Source organism: Gossypium hirsutum, chromosome A02 (genome assembly GCF_007990345.1).
Source record: "Gossypium hirsutum isolate 1008001.06 chromosome A02, Gossypium_hirsutum_v2.1, whole genome shotgun sequence".
Taxonomy (NCBI): domain Eukaryota; kingdom Viridiplantae; phylum Streptophyta; class Magnoliopsida; order Malvales; family Malvaceae; genus Gossypium; species Gossypium hirsutum.
In genome coordinates, this window is record NC_053425.1 from 42,881,398 (window position 1) to 42,899,749 (window position 18,352).

Sequence of the window (18,352 nt, forward strand, 5' to 3'; positions counted from 1 at the left end):
TGCTATATTTGAATTGAAAATTATATATTATTATTGCACGAATGACATGGTTTAATATATATTGAAAAGTGATGAAAGAATGGTAAATAAAATTTGTGAGAACAATGATATATGTCTAGTAGTACATGAAATGTTTGATGGTTCAATCATTGATGGCTTGCTATATAATAGCTGAATATATTGAGAATTTGATATAGCATGATGTTTTATTAAGTTGGATAACTTGTGAAAGAGTGAAAAGGAAGGTAAGTCCATTTGTAAGTAAATACAATGTGTGAGGTATGTTAATTGCTCAAATGATGATTATGTGATAAATGTACGTTCTTGACAAGGATATGATTTGAATGCTCAATGTATGAAAATCTATGAAACATTGACATGATTGATAATAAGAGGAAGAAAAATCTCGGTTGAATGAAATAGGATATTCGATGGATTATTGAAAAGGAATTGATGGTAAAAAGGATCTATCCTAGACGGGTAATCCAATCCCTATATAGCCTTCCTGAAAATACGTGTGACCGGATTTACTGAGACGGGTAGTCCAAATTAGGTTCTGAATTTAGCTTGGACTGGTAATTCAGATCTGATCTCATTTGAGTATTTGTCGTTGTAGGGGATTTAGCCTGGACTGGTAATCCCGCTCTAAGAAAGGAGGTTCGCGGGAGTGTGCTTTTTAGAAAGGGAAAATATGAATTGACGGACATGAACTCGTAAAGTGATCTAGCCTCCCGAAGAATATGGGTGCAATATGGATTTAGCCCGGATTGGTAATCCGATTAGGGTCAGAATTTAGCCTGGACTGGTAATTCAGATCTGAGTTCATGAGAGTAATTTTCGTTACAAGGGATTTAGCCTGGACTGGTAATCCCGACATTTACTCTATAAGTTTATACTACGGGGGATTTAACCTGGACTGGTAATCCCTCCGTAAGATGCAAGGTTCGCGGGAGTGTGTACTTGAAATGCTCGCTTGTACGATTTGACGGTACATGGGATATCCATTGAAATTTATGAGAAAATTCAACGAGATTAATATGAGAAATGAAATAAAAAGGTTTTTGCCATGATAAACTCATCTATGTTATATGATACTATTATGATGCATATGAATTGTCATGTTTGGATGAGTGTTGTGCTAAATAATAGCATAGGTAAGTACTCGAAACCCATGGACTTGTGATAAGAATGAAAATGAATGAGTGATACTTATGAGAGTAATTTCATGAAAATCTTGTGATGGTATCATTATATTATACTAAAACAGTTTAGACAGCAGCTGTAGTCCTACTTTGAAAATCCACCAAAAATTGTGGAAGTCGAATTAAAGGCTGAATTAAAAATGAAATGAAATCTTATTGAGTCTAGTTTCACAACGGTACAAGCAAAAGAATTTAATATTATGAGATATTCAAATTCTTGTGAGACAAAGTCAGAATGAGTTCGGAATAACTTGTTCTAAATTGGGAAAATCACTAGAAATTGTAAAAAAATAATTATGGGTTAGAATTCATATGATTAAGTCCTTGATGAGTCTATTTTCAAGAGAATTAGACGGTAACATTGTCCAAATACCGTACTAAGAGATAAATAAAAATTCGTGAAGAAAGGTCAAAACTATGAAACAACAAAACGGGGGAGATTTTAAAGAATAAACTGTACTTATTGGCTTGACCAAAAATTCTGAAAATTTTATGGTAAGAAGATATGTGAGTCTAGTTTTAAGGAAAATTAGTGGATCTTAATTTGGAGTTTTGTAGCTCCAGATATAAATAATTAAGTGACTATGACTTGAGAAAATAGCTTAACTGGACTTTGAATAAATAAAGAGAAATTGAAAAATAGCATGTTAATACATTGCTTATTATTTTCATACGAGCTTACTAAGCATAAAGATTACTCCCTCCTTTCCATTTCTTTTAGTGTTGTTAGGTCGGCTTGGGGTTAGAGATCGTCGGAGGCAGCATCACACTATTAAGCCAATACCTTTGGAGTATTGATACACATGTTAGAAATATCAAGCGAGTGGCATGTATAGAGACCTAGTTGTATGGCATGTGTTATTATGATTTGGCCAAATGCATTGGCCTATTTTTAGCTATTGTATATGGCCATGAGATGTGGCTCATATTGTTTATGGCTTGTAAGTCTAGCTAGTCATGTTATGATTTATTGCTTATTATGTGAAGATATGATTATGTTTGTTTGTCATGTATGGTTGGCAATATGTCGTATGTGTTGAATGCATGTTTTATGACCATGAATTAAATGTGTAATAAGGAGATAAAAAAATAATGCTTTGAACATGAAACTTTAATGATAAGTTGAAATAAATTGGCACAAAGATAATTGTGGTATAACTAGTCTTGGTTTAATGTGAGAATGTGTAACACATGCATGTTGATAGGTAAATGATATGTTTGTATCAGTATTGAGAATGTTGAATGCCATTGGGTCCATGTATATGTGTGTGCATGTAAGGGTGACAAAGAGGCTTGGAAAATAGCCTAAGAGTTAACTACACAGGATGAGACACAGCCGTGTGTCTCAACCATATGAGAGACACGGGCGTGTCCCTGTGTCCACACGGGCGTGTGACCCTGTTTCATGAGAAAAATTTCTAAGTTTTCCCGGAACTTTCCAAAGTCCTTAGTTTAGTCCCGAACCTTTTCTAAAGTATGTTTTGGGTTTCGTAGACCCAAATAAGGGACTATGTGCATGTGATAGAAATTTAAAATATGAATAAAATTTTGTGGCCCGGTTTGCATGATTGTTTGTGTTTAAGTTTGGTAATGCCTTGTACCCTGTCCCAAAGTAGGACACGGGTAAGGGGTGTTACATCCACACCATCCCCTCTCTACTTTCTTCACCCACGATATCAACGAATGTTGCGGTAAGCGTAGATTGAACACATAACCTTCATATCTCATTCCACCATTGTCGTCACCATCGTTTAGGCCTCTCTGGTTACAAATAATCACAGCAACAACAACAATAAGAAAAAAGCCATTCAATATTGTTTTTCACTCTCTTTTCGATGCTCTTACTCTTTTTTTAGGTGAAACCAAAATGGTGGCCGAGCTGTAAGTGGAGTGTATTGATGGAGCATAAGGGTAACAAAAATCACCTCTCTACTCCACATGACCCAGTGATGGGTGTCGAATCCACCAAAAATAATATTTCTATGCCTAAACAGTAAATAAATAGTAGTATAGGGAGTAGAGTCGATCTTACAGAGACTAGACATCTAAAATTATTGTTCAATTCAATTAGGTTCTGCGTCTATGTAGTTGTCATGTGCACAACGTGCGACAGTTTGTGCAAAAATAAAAAGGGAGGATTTAAATATGATACATGTAAAAATAATAAAAATAATTGAAATCAAAATAATAGTTAAAATAAGAATAAAAGAAATTTAATTGAATAAACTAATATGATGAAATTCCAACTTCAAACTTGATTTTGCTCTATTTTCAAACCAATAATTGATAATAAATTTTCTCCTTAACTGATAAGTTAGTTATAATGACTAAGAACGCTTCATACCACCAACCCTCCCGTGTATAAATTAATTGCAGGAATGCTCAACAATTAATCTTATCAAATGAACAACCAAGAAATATGTGTCCACGATTTAGCTTTCTGGTAGCCTTGCGAACTAAAAAGGCCTAACTCGAACCAACAACCTCAACCATGCAGGTAATTTAGATATGATTGTTATTTCCTTTGACGAAATCCAACCAACTACTTAATTGAACACACCAATGTGTTTTTCAATAGATAGAATACAACATACAATCAATTCGGTACTTCCAACTGTATGCCTACCAACACCGAACCAACGAACTCTTTTTTATTTGGTGACAATACAACTTTGTGAGATAACGATGTCTATCTCCTAAACTGGAGAAGAAAACAAATACTAGAATAAAGACTTTTAAGTGCGAGTTTGAATCTCACTACTCTCTACCGGATTATTAATCGGCCTAAAACTAAATATAAAATTTAATTACTCGTGAAAATAAATATGTTTAAGGAGGTTTTATGCAGGATTAATTAAAAAAAGTAAAGGAAAGAACAATAAAAAAATGCGTAATATTTTGCAGGCAAAGAAAGAAACAAAATTGAACACCAAAGTAAAAAATTGAATTGAAAACAAAAAAAAAAGCAAAGTGTACTTAAAATATGTATTTTGGAAAATCGGCGTGACTTTAATTAAAAATTCAGCAGGTAAATTAGTTCCCACTCGGGTTCAAAATGAGTGGAGAGTTTGGATAGCTACAAGAACTTGAATGCTTTAACTCGAAAAGAACACTTTACACTTTTTTCATTAACCAAATACTCGAATGCTTAGCCAGTAAATATCAGTATTGTTGTCTTGATGGCTATTCAAGTTTCTTCCAGATTCTAGTGGCACTGAAAGACTAAGAAAAGACGATGTTTACGTGTTCTTTTGGCACATTCGCCTATAGTCGGATGCCGTTTGGACTCTGTAATACACCGGCCACATTCCGGAGGTGTATGGTAATTATGTTTTCTGACTATGTCGAGAAAATAATTGAGGTATTTATGGATGAATTAATGGTGTATGGTAATTCTTTCAGGGAATGTGTGTCAAACTTCACTAAGATTTTGGAAAGATGCCTGAAATTTAATCTCATTCTAAACTATGAAAAATGTCATTTTATGGTTGATAAGAAATTAATTTTTGGTCATGTTGTCTCTGTTGAAGGGATTGCTGTCGATAAGGAAAAAATTAACATTATTAACTCACTTCTGTACCTGATGATTGTAAGGGAAATCCGTTCTTTTCTTGGCCATGTAGGTTTTTATAGGCGTTTTATTAAGGATTTTTTGAAGATTTCACAACTGCTCTATAATCTCTTGTAAAAAGACAAAGGGTTTGAATTCGATAAAGTGTTTAAGGATGCATTCGATACTCTTAAGAAGAAGCTTGTTTCAACTCCCACAGTGCAACCACTGAATTGGGGTTATCCCTTCAAGATTATGTATAATGCAAGTAGAAGCTGTCCTTGGGCAGAGAATCGGGAAGGAACCGCACGTCATCTCTGATGCCTCTAAAACCTTAGATACCGCCCAAAGAAACTGTTCTATCGTTGAAAAAGAATTATTAGCTATTGTTTTTGCTTTGGAAAAAAATTAGATCATATTCGTTAGGAACTAAAATCATTGTTTTCTCTGACAATGCACCTTCAAAGTATTTGATAGAAAAAGAGAAGAAACCAAGGTTGATTAGATGGATTCTGCTTTTACAAGAGTTTGACCTCGAGATTAAAGATAAGAAAGAGTGCGAGAACTTAGTAGTGGACCACTTAAGTCTGTTGTCGCTCTCAAAAGACAATATGCTATTAAAGGATAATTTCTTAGACTAGAATCTACTTTCGACACAAGTTGTTTATCAATGGTACGCGAATATGGTAAATTACCTCACTACAAATATTATCTCTTATAACTTACCACACTCTAGAAAAGACAAAATCAAATGAGATTCACGGTACTACATCTAGTATGACCTCTACCTATGGAAACACTGTTCCAATGAGGTAATCTAATAACTTGTTACAGAAACCAAGGTACAATCTGCTCTAGCCTTTTGTCATTCTTATGCTTGTGGAGGGCATTTTGGCCCTAAATGTACAACACATAAGGTACTTGAGTGTCGATTATTTTAACCACGTATTTTTCATGATGTTTACTTACTTTGTAAGACTTGTGTACGGTATCAAAGGTGCATAATTTGAGCCGAAGGAATGAAATGCCCCTCACACCTATACATGTGTGTGAAATTTTTGATGTGTGGGATATTGATTTCCTGGGTCCATTTGTTTTTGTGACAACCCATGTTTAGTGAAATCGGAATAGTGGTTTCGAGACCACAAATTTGAAGTCAAAAAATTTATTTTATTATTATTTTATTGCCTACAGCATGATATTAGTACTGCATAAAAATTTTGTTAAGAAATTTTACCATTTACATGCTCAATTTGATAAAAAGGACTAAATCATGTAAAGTGAAAAAGTTGAGCTCTAATAGCTAAAGGTATTAAATAGCTATAGAACTTTATAGTGGAAGTCCTTATATGGTAATTAGACCATAGTGGAATATGATGGCTTGGCATTTTGTATAATTTTTAAAGTTTTTAAAGGTTAATTAAGTAAATTGGTAATTAAATGATAATTAAAAATAGGTAAAATGCTTTCACCTTCTTCATTTCATCAAAACACCACTGAAATTTCTTTTTCTTCTAAGATAGGAATTCATCCACCTTCATCTTTGCTAAATTGGTATGATTTTTGTCTCGTTTTTATATATTTCTATGTTTTCGGGATAGTTGTAGCTTAATCTAGCTAGCCCAGGGACTAATATGTGAAACTGTTAAACAATTAGGGTTTTTCCACTGTTGAATATACATGAGTTTTGAAGTTTGATGTTAGAAATGGATGGTTAATGTTAGATAAACAACATTTGTAAAGGAATTTTTGGTGAAATCGTCAAATAGGGACTAAATTAAAAAATAGAAAATTATATAGGGTGAAATTGTGAAATAGGCATTCTAGGTACCTAGTTGATATTCGATCATAGTGGGTTGTAGTGAAATTTCATAAATTTCCATTTTTATGAGCTAGGGACTAAATTGTAAAGAATGAAAACTGTAGGGGCAAAATGGTAATTTTGCCAAAATATGATTTTGGGTTAAATTGAATTAAAAATATATTGAATTGAGTTAAATTTATCCGTATAGATTAAGACAAACCTTGTATGATTTTAGATCGAGGCAAAGAGAAAGTTTCAGATTAATTGCCTTCAGATCTACGTAAATTCGTCGAGGTAAGTTCTTACGATTAAGTTGTGAATATATGTTTTATTTTGGAATATGCATGAATTGTAAATTTTCTATATGTATACACGACTGCATATCCAACGATGTACGACTATCGAGCCCCGTTTGAACCTTAAGAATCCGTAAGATACAAATGACATGTCATTAGGGTTTACATGATTTGGGTACTGGTCCTAAACGTCCTATCGATGGCTGAGGTCCTGCATGTGTTGCAGATACTCCACAGCTTGTGTGAGCAGCATTGTGTAGCTACGTTCCGACCCACAGCTTGTGTGAGCATACCGATTTATAGCTCGTGAGAGTATACCAATCTACAGCTCGAGTGAGCATATTGATTTAAAGCTCGTATAAGCATACATGTACATGAATTGACGAATTATAGTTATATGAGTTGGCACACTATGTGTGAGCTATCTTGGGTATCCAACGGTATTCTAAACGATTCAACGGGCAATGTTCCGATACGAAATAATAAGAGTTCGATACGAACTATTATTGGTATACACATGAATTACATGAAAATGTTGTCACATGGTATATGGGAACTTGAATTGGTTGATACATGTATATGGAACTTGATCAATTTTTGTGTTCATCTATGTTTATTGGCTTATATGCGTGTTTACAAGGCTAGCATGGTTGGTGTATATGTTCTTAGGCATTTTGCCGAATTGTGTTGGGATATGCTTTGTTTACTTACATATTATATGACTAAATGGTAAGTTAAATTTTATGTTATACGAACTTACTAAGCTTAAATACTTACTTTGTGTTATTTTCTGTGTTTTATAGTGGATCAAAAGCTCGTTTGGGTTGGAAGCTTGTCAGAGCTATATCACACTATCCATCGGCTCTTTTGGTACATTCGGTTGTTAAATTTTAGTAATAATGACATGTATAGGTATTTTGGCTAATGTTGGCCTATATGTCTTGTTGTGAATATGGCCAATTGAATTGTCTTATGTTTTGGCATATTTTGGTATGTATATAAGTAGCCTTGTCCTGGTTGATATGTGGCTTGTTTTGTGTTTGAATAATAAAAGGTAAAATGATGGTTAAATGTGTTTTATGGATTGATGAATTTGTGGTGAATTGGTACTTTTGTATGTAATTCTTATATGGTGAGTTGGTACTAGTTTAGAATGGCATATTTGGTACCAATTGAGAAGTTTTGGTAAGTAAACTAAATGGCATGAATTGATGCAAATATGCTTAGTAGTTAGTTGATTATTTTTCCAAATAGAGTACATGTTTATATATGTTTTAATGTTTTCATTTGAGGTACCTAAGGGCTTATTGGTTGTATAATATTATACCATATATATAAGATTTGTTTATGCTTGATTTGGATGCCTTGTTATGGCTTATTAGTATGTGATGTTGTGTGTAGGTACATGCCAAATTGGTTGAGAAAAATGGCTTGTAAAATGACCTATTTTCATCCACACGTACAGAGACATGGGCGTGTATCTCAACCGTGTGTGACACACGGCCAGGTGACCCTTGTAGCTTTCAAAGGGTTGCATGTTAGGCTGTTACACGACCTAGCACACGACCTGGCACACAGGAGTGTGACTTGGCCGTGTAACCTAAGTCAGTGAGTTACACGAGCACGGACATAGGTTGAGACACGGTCATGTGTCCCTACTTCGAATGTCCACATGGCCTAAGACATGGGCGTGTCTCTTGGCCGAGTGACCCCTGCAGTGTTGAAAATTTTCATTATTTTCTAAAAATTCTCTGAGTTTTCAATTTAGTTCCGAATTGTTTCTAACGTATATTTAAGGCCTCGAGGGCTCGTTTAAAGGACAATATGTATGTTTTGACTTGGGTTTAATATATTTATTATTATGATATGAAATGCTAGAAATTTTTGTCCGTTTGAATTGTAAACTCTGGTAATGCTCCGTAACTCTGCTCCGGCAACGAATACGAGTTAGGGGTTTTACATTGATTAGTATCAGAGCTACGGTTTAGTTGATTCTTGGATAGAACGTAGCATGTATGAGTCTAGCTATACATACTATTATATAACCTGTGATAGTGTGATATCTCCTAACTGTTTTAAAACATGTTTTCATATAACAATGACATCTAACCAAGCTAACTCTGATGAAGTAGAGAGTAACGCTCAAGCCTTTGTTCACGGAGTAGCGTTGAGTGGTACAAGGCCTATATCTGAGGGTCGAGGAGGAGAGGCTAAAGAAGTTTCTTCCAGATGATGAGTGAAGAGTTCACCAAGTTCGTATGGACGAACCCGGCTGCTCAATGACCACCATCCCCTCCTGCTTCCTAACCAGTTCCCATTATTCCTCAAGGTTTGGAACCTGTACAAATTAATAAGCCGCTACAGGGCTGAAGAATTCTGAGCTACTGCTGAAGATGATCTAGAGAGAGTAGAATTCTGGTAATTAAGGTTTTAGATGAACTGTCTTGTTCACCAGTCAAGTGTGTTAAGTGTGTGGCATCGTTATTGAAAGATTCGGCTTATCAGCGGTGGAACACGTTAATTTCTGTTGTGCAGAGAGAGCGGATCACCTAGGAATTTTTCTAAACTGAGTTCCGAAAAAAATATATTAGTCAGAGGTTTCTGGATTAGAAATGTAAAGAATTTCTCAAGCTTAAATAAGACCGTATGTTTGTATCAAAGTACGAGCATAAATTTGTTAGACTGAGCAAATATGCCCTGGAATGTATTCCGACCGAGACTATTATGTGTAAGAGGTTTGAAGAAGGGCTAAACGAAGACATAAAGCTTCTGGTCAAAATTCTTGAGCTAAAAGATTTGTTGTCCTAGTTGACCGAGCACATAAAGCTGAAGAGCTGAGTAAAGAGAAAAGACATGCTGATTTTGAAGCCAGAGACTCGAGGAAGAGATCGACTGGGAAGTCATATCAATCAACATCAAAGATATCAAAAGAACATCACAACCATTCTACAACTTTAATGGGGTACTCTAGTAGAGATAGAGGCAACTGATGTTCGAGTCCAAAACCTCAGGCTACATCTGTAGCAAGTGTGGGTAGTGTTAGATATGTTTGGCCCGAGTGCAAGCACTATAAAAGACCACATTATGGTGAGTGTCGATTAATGAACGGAGAGTGTTTCATGCCTGGTTCCTTAGATCACTATCTTAGAGATTACTTAGAGAAATCAGAGAAAAAGAAAGCTCAAACCACGAGGCCGAGCAATACTGCTGCAAGAGGTAGACCACCTCGTAATTTTGGAAATGTGAGTGGTAGATGTGTTGTAACAAAAGATTCTGCTGTGAGATTCGAGGCATGAGCACCAGCTAGGGCTTATGCTATTCATGCATGAGAGGATGCTTCTACGCCGGATGTTACTACTGGTACTTTCTCTATTTTTGATACTGATATTACTACTTCGATTGATCTGGAATCAACTCATTCATATGTGTGTACGAATTTAGTGTCTAGTAAGAATTTACCTGTTGAGTCCACTGAGTTCGTGGTTAAAGTGTCAAACCCTCTAGGTCAGTATGTGCTAGTCGATAAAGTCTGCAAGATTTGTCCTTTGATGACTCGGGGTTTCAATTTTTCGGCTGATTTGATGCTATTACCATTTGACGAATTTGATGTAATTTTGGGCATGGATTGACTAACTCTACACGATGCTGTTGTGAATCCTAGACGAAAGCTTATTGTATTGAAATGTCAGAATGGTGAGACATTTCATATTGATTCAAATAGTCCGAGTGAGTTGCCTGTTGTTATATCAGCTATGTCAATGCAAAAATATGTGAGAAAAGGTTGCAATGCTTACCTTACTTATGTGTTAGACACTAAAGTATCTGAGTCGAAACTTGAACCAGTGCCGATGGTTTGTGAGTATCCTGATGTATTTCCAGAGGAGTTACCAGGATTACCGCTGATCAACATGATTGAGTTTGCTATTGAACTAGTATGCTATTGAACTAGTATCGGGGACATCACCGATATCGATAGCACCTTACAGAATGGCTCTTACTGAGTTGAAAGAGTTGAAAGCACAGTTACAAGAATTAACAGACAGGGGGTTTCGCTCGACCCATTTTTTCACCTTAGGTGCATTTGTTCTATTTGTTAAGAAAAGGGACGGATTAATGAGATTGTGTATTGATTACCGTCAGTTCAATAAGCTTATAATCAAGAACAAGTATCCACTGCCTCAAATTGATGATCTGTTTCATCAGTTGAAAGGCACCACAGTATTTTTGAAGATTGATCTTTGTTCTGGCTACTATTACTTACTAGTGAAAGATTCGGATGTATTGAAAACTGCATTTAGAACCAAGTACAGACATTATGAATTTCTTGTGATGCCGTTTGGTTTAACTGATGCACCTGTAGTATTTATGGATCTGAGCAACATAATAACTAGACCATATTTAGATAGATTTGTTGTGGTATTTATTGATGAGATTTTGATATATTCACGAGACGAGTTCGAGCATGCTAAACATTTGAGGATTGTGTTGCAAACCTTGCGAGATAAACATCTTTTTGCTAAATTTAGAAAATATGAGTTTTGGCTCTGAGAAATCAATTTTCTGGGACATATAGTATCGGCTGAAGGCATCAGAGTTGATCATTTCAACAGTTGTTGAATGAAAACCACCGAGAAACGTATCCGAAGTTAGAAGTTTTATGAGATTAGCTGGTTATTACCGAAGGTTTGTCAAAGGGTTCTCGATGATAGCTACACCAATGATGCGACTCTTACAGAAAGATGTGAAATTTGAATGGTCTGAGAAATGTCATCAAAGTTTAATTAGAAGAAAGCACTATTGACCGAGGCACCAGATTTTGTTCAGCCTGAATCGGGTAAAGAATTTGTGATTTAAAGTGATAAATCTTTAAATGGTTTAGGTTGTGTTTTGATGCAACAAGACAAAGCAATCGCTTATTTCTTCTAGATAGTTAAAGCCACACGAAAAGAATTATTTGACACATGATTTCGAGTTGGCAGCTATTGTGTTTGTGTTGAAATTTTGGTGACACCATTTGTTCGGCGAAAAATGTCATATATTTACCGATCATAAAAGTTTGAAGTATCTAATGTCGCAGAAATATTTGAAGTTGAGACAGCGTAGATGGCTCGAACTATTAAAAGATTATGCGTCGATCATTGATTATCATCCGAAAAAGCTATTGTAGTTGCTGACGCTCTAAGTAGAAAGTCTTTATTTGTTTTGCAAGCGATGAACACACGACTAGCATTATCTTATGATGGTTTGATCTTAGCTGAGTTGAAAGATAGACCGATGTTTCTACAACTTATCTATGAAGCTCAGAAATGTGATGTTGAGTTACTAGCTAAGCGGGCACAATGTGAGTCGACTTCTGATTCAGAATTTCAGATAGGATCTAATGGTTGTTTATTGTTCAGAGGTAGAATTTGTGTATCAAAGAATCCAGAGCTCATTTAGAGAATCTTGCATAAAGCTCATAATAGTAGCTTGTTTGTTCACCTGAGGAGTAATAAAATGTACAGTGATTTGAAATAGATGTATTAGTGGCCGGGAATGAAACAAGAGATTTCTGACTTTATATCTAGATGCTTAGTTTATCAGCAAGTTAAAGTTAAACATCAGGTATCTTTTGGATTATTGCAGCCAGTCATGATATTGGATTGGAAATGGGATCGAGTTACTGTGGAATTTGTGTCGAGTCTACCCCTATCTCCGAGAAAGAAATATGTCATTTGGGTTATCGTTGATCGTTTGACGAAGTTTGCACATTTTATTCCGGTACATACAGATTTCTTCCTTAACAGATTAGCTGAGTTATATGTTTCTGAAATTGTCAGATTACACGAAGTGCCAGTCTCCATTATTTCGGATAGAGATCCGCGGTTGACATCACAATTTTGTAGAAAGTTACAGGAAGCTCTTGGTACATGGTTGCATTTTAACATTGCATTTCATCCTCAAATCGATGGTCAGTTTGAGCGAGTAATTCAGATTCTTGAAGATATGCTTCGTTACTATGTATTAGAATTTTAAGGCAATTGGGAGAAATATTTATCGTTGGTTGAATTCGCCTACAACAGCAATTTTTAGTCGAGTATAAAGATGGCACCGTATGAGGCTCTATATGGTCATAAGTGCCGAACTCCGTTATACTGGACCGAAATCAGTGAGAAAAAGACACACGAGGTTGATTTGATTCGTGAAACCAAAGAAAAGTAAAGTGATCCAAGATAATTTGAAAACAGCTTCAGATCGTTAGAAATCATATGTGGGTCTTAAACGTAAAGACATAGAGTTCCAAGTCAGTGATAGAGTATTCTTGAAAGTATCGCCTTGAAAGAAAGTTCTTCGGTTCGGTTGCAAAGGAAAGCTAAGTCCGCGATTTATCGGGCCGTATGAGATTACTGAAAGAACCGACCTATTGCGTATCGATTAGCTTTACCGTCAGAGTTAGAAAAGATTCATAATGTTTTTCATGTGTCTATTTTGTGACGGTATCAATCTAACCCTTCACATGTTATCTTCCCGACGGATGTCGATATTCAACTTGATATGTCGTACAGTAAGGAACCGATCAGAATTTTGGCACGAGAGGTGAAACAATTGAGAAACAAGAACATAAATTTAGTAAATGTTCTCTAGAAACGACATGGAATAGAAGAAGCCACCTGGGAACCCAAGGAAGCTATGAGAAACCAATATCCGAACCTCTTTTCTAGTAAGATTTTCGGGGATGAAAATCCCTTTAGGGGGAGAGTTGTAACAACACATTTTTAGTGAAATCGAAATAGTGGTTTTGGGACCACAAATCCAAAGTCAAAAAATTTATCTTATTATTATTTTATTTCCTACAGCATGATAGTAGTACCGCATAAAAATTTTGTTAAGAAATTTTGCCATTTACATGCTCAATTTGATAAAAAGGACTGAATCCTGTAAAGTCCAAAAGTTGAGTTCTAATAGCTAAATGTATTAAATAGCTATAGAACTTTATAATGGAAGTCCTTATATGGTAATTAGACCATTTAAGTTGATAGTGGAATATGATGGCTTGGCATTTTGTGTAATTTTTTTAAGTTTTTAAAGGTTAATTAAGTAAATTTGTAATTAAATGATAATTAAAAATAGGTAAAATGCTTTCATCTTCTTCATTTCATCGAAACACCACTGAAACTTCTTATTCTTCTAAGCTAGGGATTTGGCCATCTTCATCTTTGCTAAATTGGTATGATTTTTGTCCTATTTTTATATTTTTCTATGGTTTGGGATCATTGTAGCTTAATCTAGCTAGCCTAGGGACTAATTTGTGAAACTGTTAAACTATTAAAGTTTTTCCATGGTTTGATATACGTGATTTTTGAAGTTTGATGTTAGATAAACAACTTTTGTAAAGGATTTTTTGGTAAAATTGTCAAATAGGGACTAAATTGAAAAATAGAAAATTATACAGGGTAAAATTATGAAATAAATAAAATATAGGGCATGATGGGGACCTAGTTGATATTCAGCCATAATGGGTTATAGTAAAATTCATAAATTTCAATTTTTATGAGCCAAGGACTAAATTGTAAAGAATTAAAAGATAGGGGCAAAATAGTAATTAAAAATATGGTTTTGGGTTAAATTGAAGGAAAACTATATTGATTTGAGTTAAATTTATCCGTATAGATCAAGATAGACCTCGTACAGCTTTAGATCGAGGCAAAGAGAGTCTCAGATTAATTGCCTCCGTATCTTCGTAGACTCGTCGAGGTAAATCCATGTGATTAAGTTGTGAATGTATGTTTTATTTTGAAATATGCATGAATTGTAAATTTGCTATATGTATACACAGTTGCATATCTAAGGATGTACGGCTACTGAGCCCCGTTTGAACCTTAGGAGTCCGTAGGATACATAAGACATGTCATTAGGGTTTACATGATTTGGGTACTGGTCCTGAACGTCCTATCAATGGTTGAGGTCCTGTATGTGTTGCAGATACTCTATAGCTTGTGTGAGCAGCATCGTGTAGCTACGTTCTGACCCACAGCTTGTGTGAGCATACCGATCTACAGCTCGAGTGAGCATACCAATTCACAGCTTGTATGAGCATACATGTACATGAATTGATGGATTACGTTATATGAGCTAGCACACTATGTCTAAGCTATCCTGGGTATCTAGCGGTATTCTAAATGGTTCAATGGGCAATGTTCTGGTATGAAATGATAAGATTTTGATACGAACTATTACAGGTATACACATGAATTGCATGGAAATGTTGTCACATGGTATATGGAAGCTTGATCTATTATTGTGTTCATCCATGTTTATTGGCTTATATATGTGTTTACAAGGCTAGCATGATTGGTGTATATGTGCATAGGCATTTGGCTAAATTGTGTTGGGATATGCTTTGTTTACTTACCTATTAAATGACTAAATGGTAAGTTAAATTTTGTGTTATACGAACTTACTAAGCATAAATGCTTACTCTGTGTTATTTTCTGTGTTTTATAGTGGATCGAAAGCTCATTCAGGTTGGAAGGAAGCTTGTCCGAGCTATATCACACTATCTATCGTCTCTTTTGGTACATTCGGTTGTTAAATTTTGGTTACAATGGAATGAATAGGTATTTTGGCTAATGTTGGCCTGTATGTTTTGTTATGAATATGGTCGATTGAATTAGCTTGCATTTTGGCATATTTTGGTATGTATATAAGTAGTCTTGTCATGGTTGATATGTGGCTTGTTTTGTGTTTGAATAATGAAAGGTAAAAGGATGGTTAAATGTGTTTTGTGGATTGATGAATTTATGGTGAATTGGTGCTTTTGTATGTATGACTATATGATGATTTGATACTAGTTTAGAATGGCATATTTGGTACCAATTGAAAAGTTTTAGTAAGTAAACTAAATGACATGAATTGATACAAATTTGCTTAGTAGTTAGTTGATTATTTTTCCAAATAGAGTATATGTTTATATATGTTTTAATGTCGTCATTTGAGGTGCCTAAGGGCATATTGGTTGTATGATATTATACCATATGTATAAGATTTGTTTATGCTTGTTTTGGATGCCTTGTTATGGCTTATAAGTATGTGCAATGTTGTGTGTAGGTACATGCCAAATTGGTTGAGAAAAATGGCTTGTAAAATAACCTATTTTTGTCCACACGGGTAGAGACATGGGTGTGTGTCTTAGCCGTGTGTGACACACGGCTAGGTGACATGCCCGTGTGTCCCCTATAGCTATCAAAGGGTTAAAAGTTAGGCTATTACACGGCCTGGCGCACGGGCGTGTGGGGTTATTGCAAAGGGTACACGGCCTGACATACCGGCATGTGACTTGGCCGTGTGACCCAAGTCAATGTGTTACATGGGCTCGAGCACGGGTTGGGACACGGTCGTGTGTCCCTACCTAAAATGCCCACACGACCTATGACATGGGTGTATTTCTTGGCCGTGTAAGTCACATGGCCTAGTCACACGGCCGTGTGACCTCTGCAGTGTTGAAAATTTTCATTATTTTTTTGAAAATTTTCTAAGTTTTCAATTTAGTCCCAAATTTTTTCTAATGTATATTCAGGGCCTCGAGGGCTCATTTAAGGGACAAATGTATGTTTTGACTTAGGTTTAATATGTTTATTATTTTGATACGAAATGTTAGAAATTTTTGTCCGTTTGAATTATAAACTCCGGTAATGCTCTGTAACCCTATTCTAGTGATAGATATGAGTTAAGAGGGTTGCAGTTTCATCATTTGGTAATATTTATATTGTTCTCATTGTTGATTACATATATAAATGAGTAGAAGCTAAAGCCACCCATTGAGATGATGCTAAAATTGTAGTGGGATTTCTGAGAAACTCTATTTTTTTTAGGTTTGGCACACCAAGAGCATTGATCAGCGATTGAGGAACACATTTCTGTAATAAGATAATCGATGCACTTATGAAGAAGTATGGGATAAAAGAATGAGTGGCCACAACTTATCACCCACAAAAAAATGGTTAAGTAGAAGTTTCTAATTGATAAATTAAATCAATTTTGGAGAGGACCGTGAAATCGGATAGGAAGGATTGGAGCTTATGACTAAGTGATGCACTGTAGGCATATCATACAGCTTACAAAGGACCTATAGACATGTCTCCTTACCAACTCGTATTCGGTAAACTATGTCATTTTTCGATAGAGCTGGAACACAAGGCATAATGGGCTGTTAAACAATGCAATATGGAGCTGCACGTCACAGGTGAATATCGAAATTTACACATTCAAGAGCTCGAACAAATCCTGAATGATGCATATGAGAATGCCCGAATTTATAAAGATAAAACCAAGGAGTTTCATGATCAGAAGATATCCCGTAAACAATATTTAGTAGGACAAAAAATGTTGCCTTATGATCCCACACTAAGGATTTTTGGAGGAAAACTTCGAACCAAATGGCTAGGTCCTTTCGTTATTACTCAATTGTTTCTTCATGGCGCAGTCGATATTAAGAGTGAGGAATCTGGAAAGTGCTTCAAAGTCAATAGGCAAAGGTTGGAACCTTTGTACAAGAACTTCCAAGTGCACGTGGTGGAAGAATTAATTCTTGAGAAGCAAAACAAATAAATTCTTAGGACATCGAGCTAATGACGTTAAACAAAAGCGCTTTTTGGGAGGCAACCCATAAATATTTATTTTAATTTATTTAGTTTTGAATTCAATTTAATTTATGTCAAAAATAAAAGAATAAATAAATATATATATAATAATATATAAAAATAATATTAATATAAAAATATAAAAATATATAAAATATTTAGAATATATATAATAAAATAGATATAATATATAAATAAATTGAATATAATATTAAATAGATAAATAAATTAAACCAAAAGAGTTTCCTTTTTTTTCTTGATTTATTCTGCAAAGATCTAACTCCTCAAATTGATCCTTAATTGGAAAATAATAAGATTATTATTCAATCTATTTTAATGCATTTTTTTAGGAATAATAGTGGAGGCGACAAGCTAAAAATGGAAAAACATGCTTTCAGGACGTGCCCACATGATAAGTCAACTCCGTGGTTGAGGTTTGTAGATGCTCATTAAAAATAAGTAGCGGATTTTGTTTATGGTGTGGGCATGTGATATGAAATGTTCATGGCTGCCCTTTTACATCCAAGAAGAAGTCAGAAGTGAATTTCTTCTATGGCGTGGGCATGCCTTGTCAAACTTCAGTGCTGCCATTTGCTGAAACAAACACCCAAGACTACCAAATCAGATTGGACTGAATCGACTAGAATCAACTCGAACCGGTAGCCATAAAAAAAACCCTTTCCTTTTCCTTTTTTCTTTTTTCTTTTTTTTTCCCAAACAAAACTCATCACCTTTCAAACTCACCAGCTTCACACGCCACCACCATACCCTTAACCGAAAACCCAATTCTGTAGCACCTAAAATGCCGTCAACACCAAAACCTGAGAAATGATTTGCACTAGAAATCAAGCAACCGATGAATTTTCAGCTTCTCTAAATAG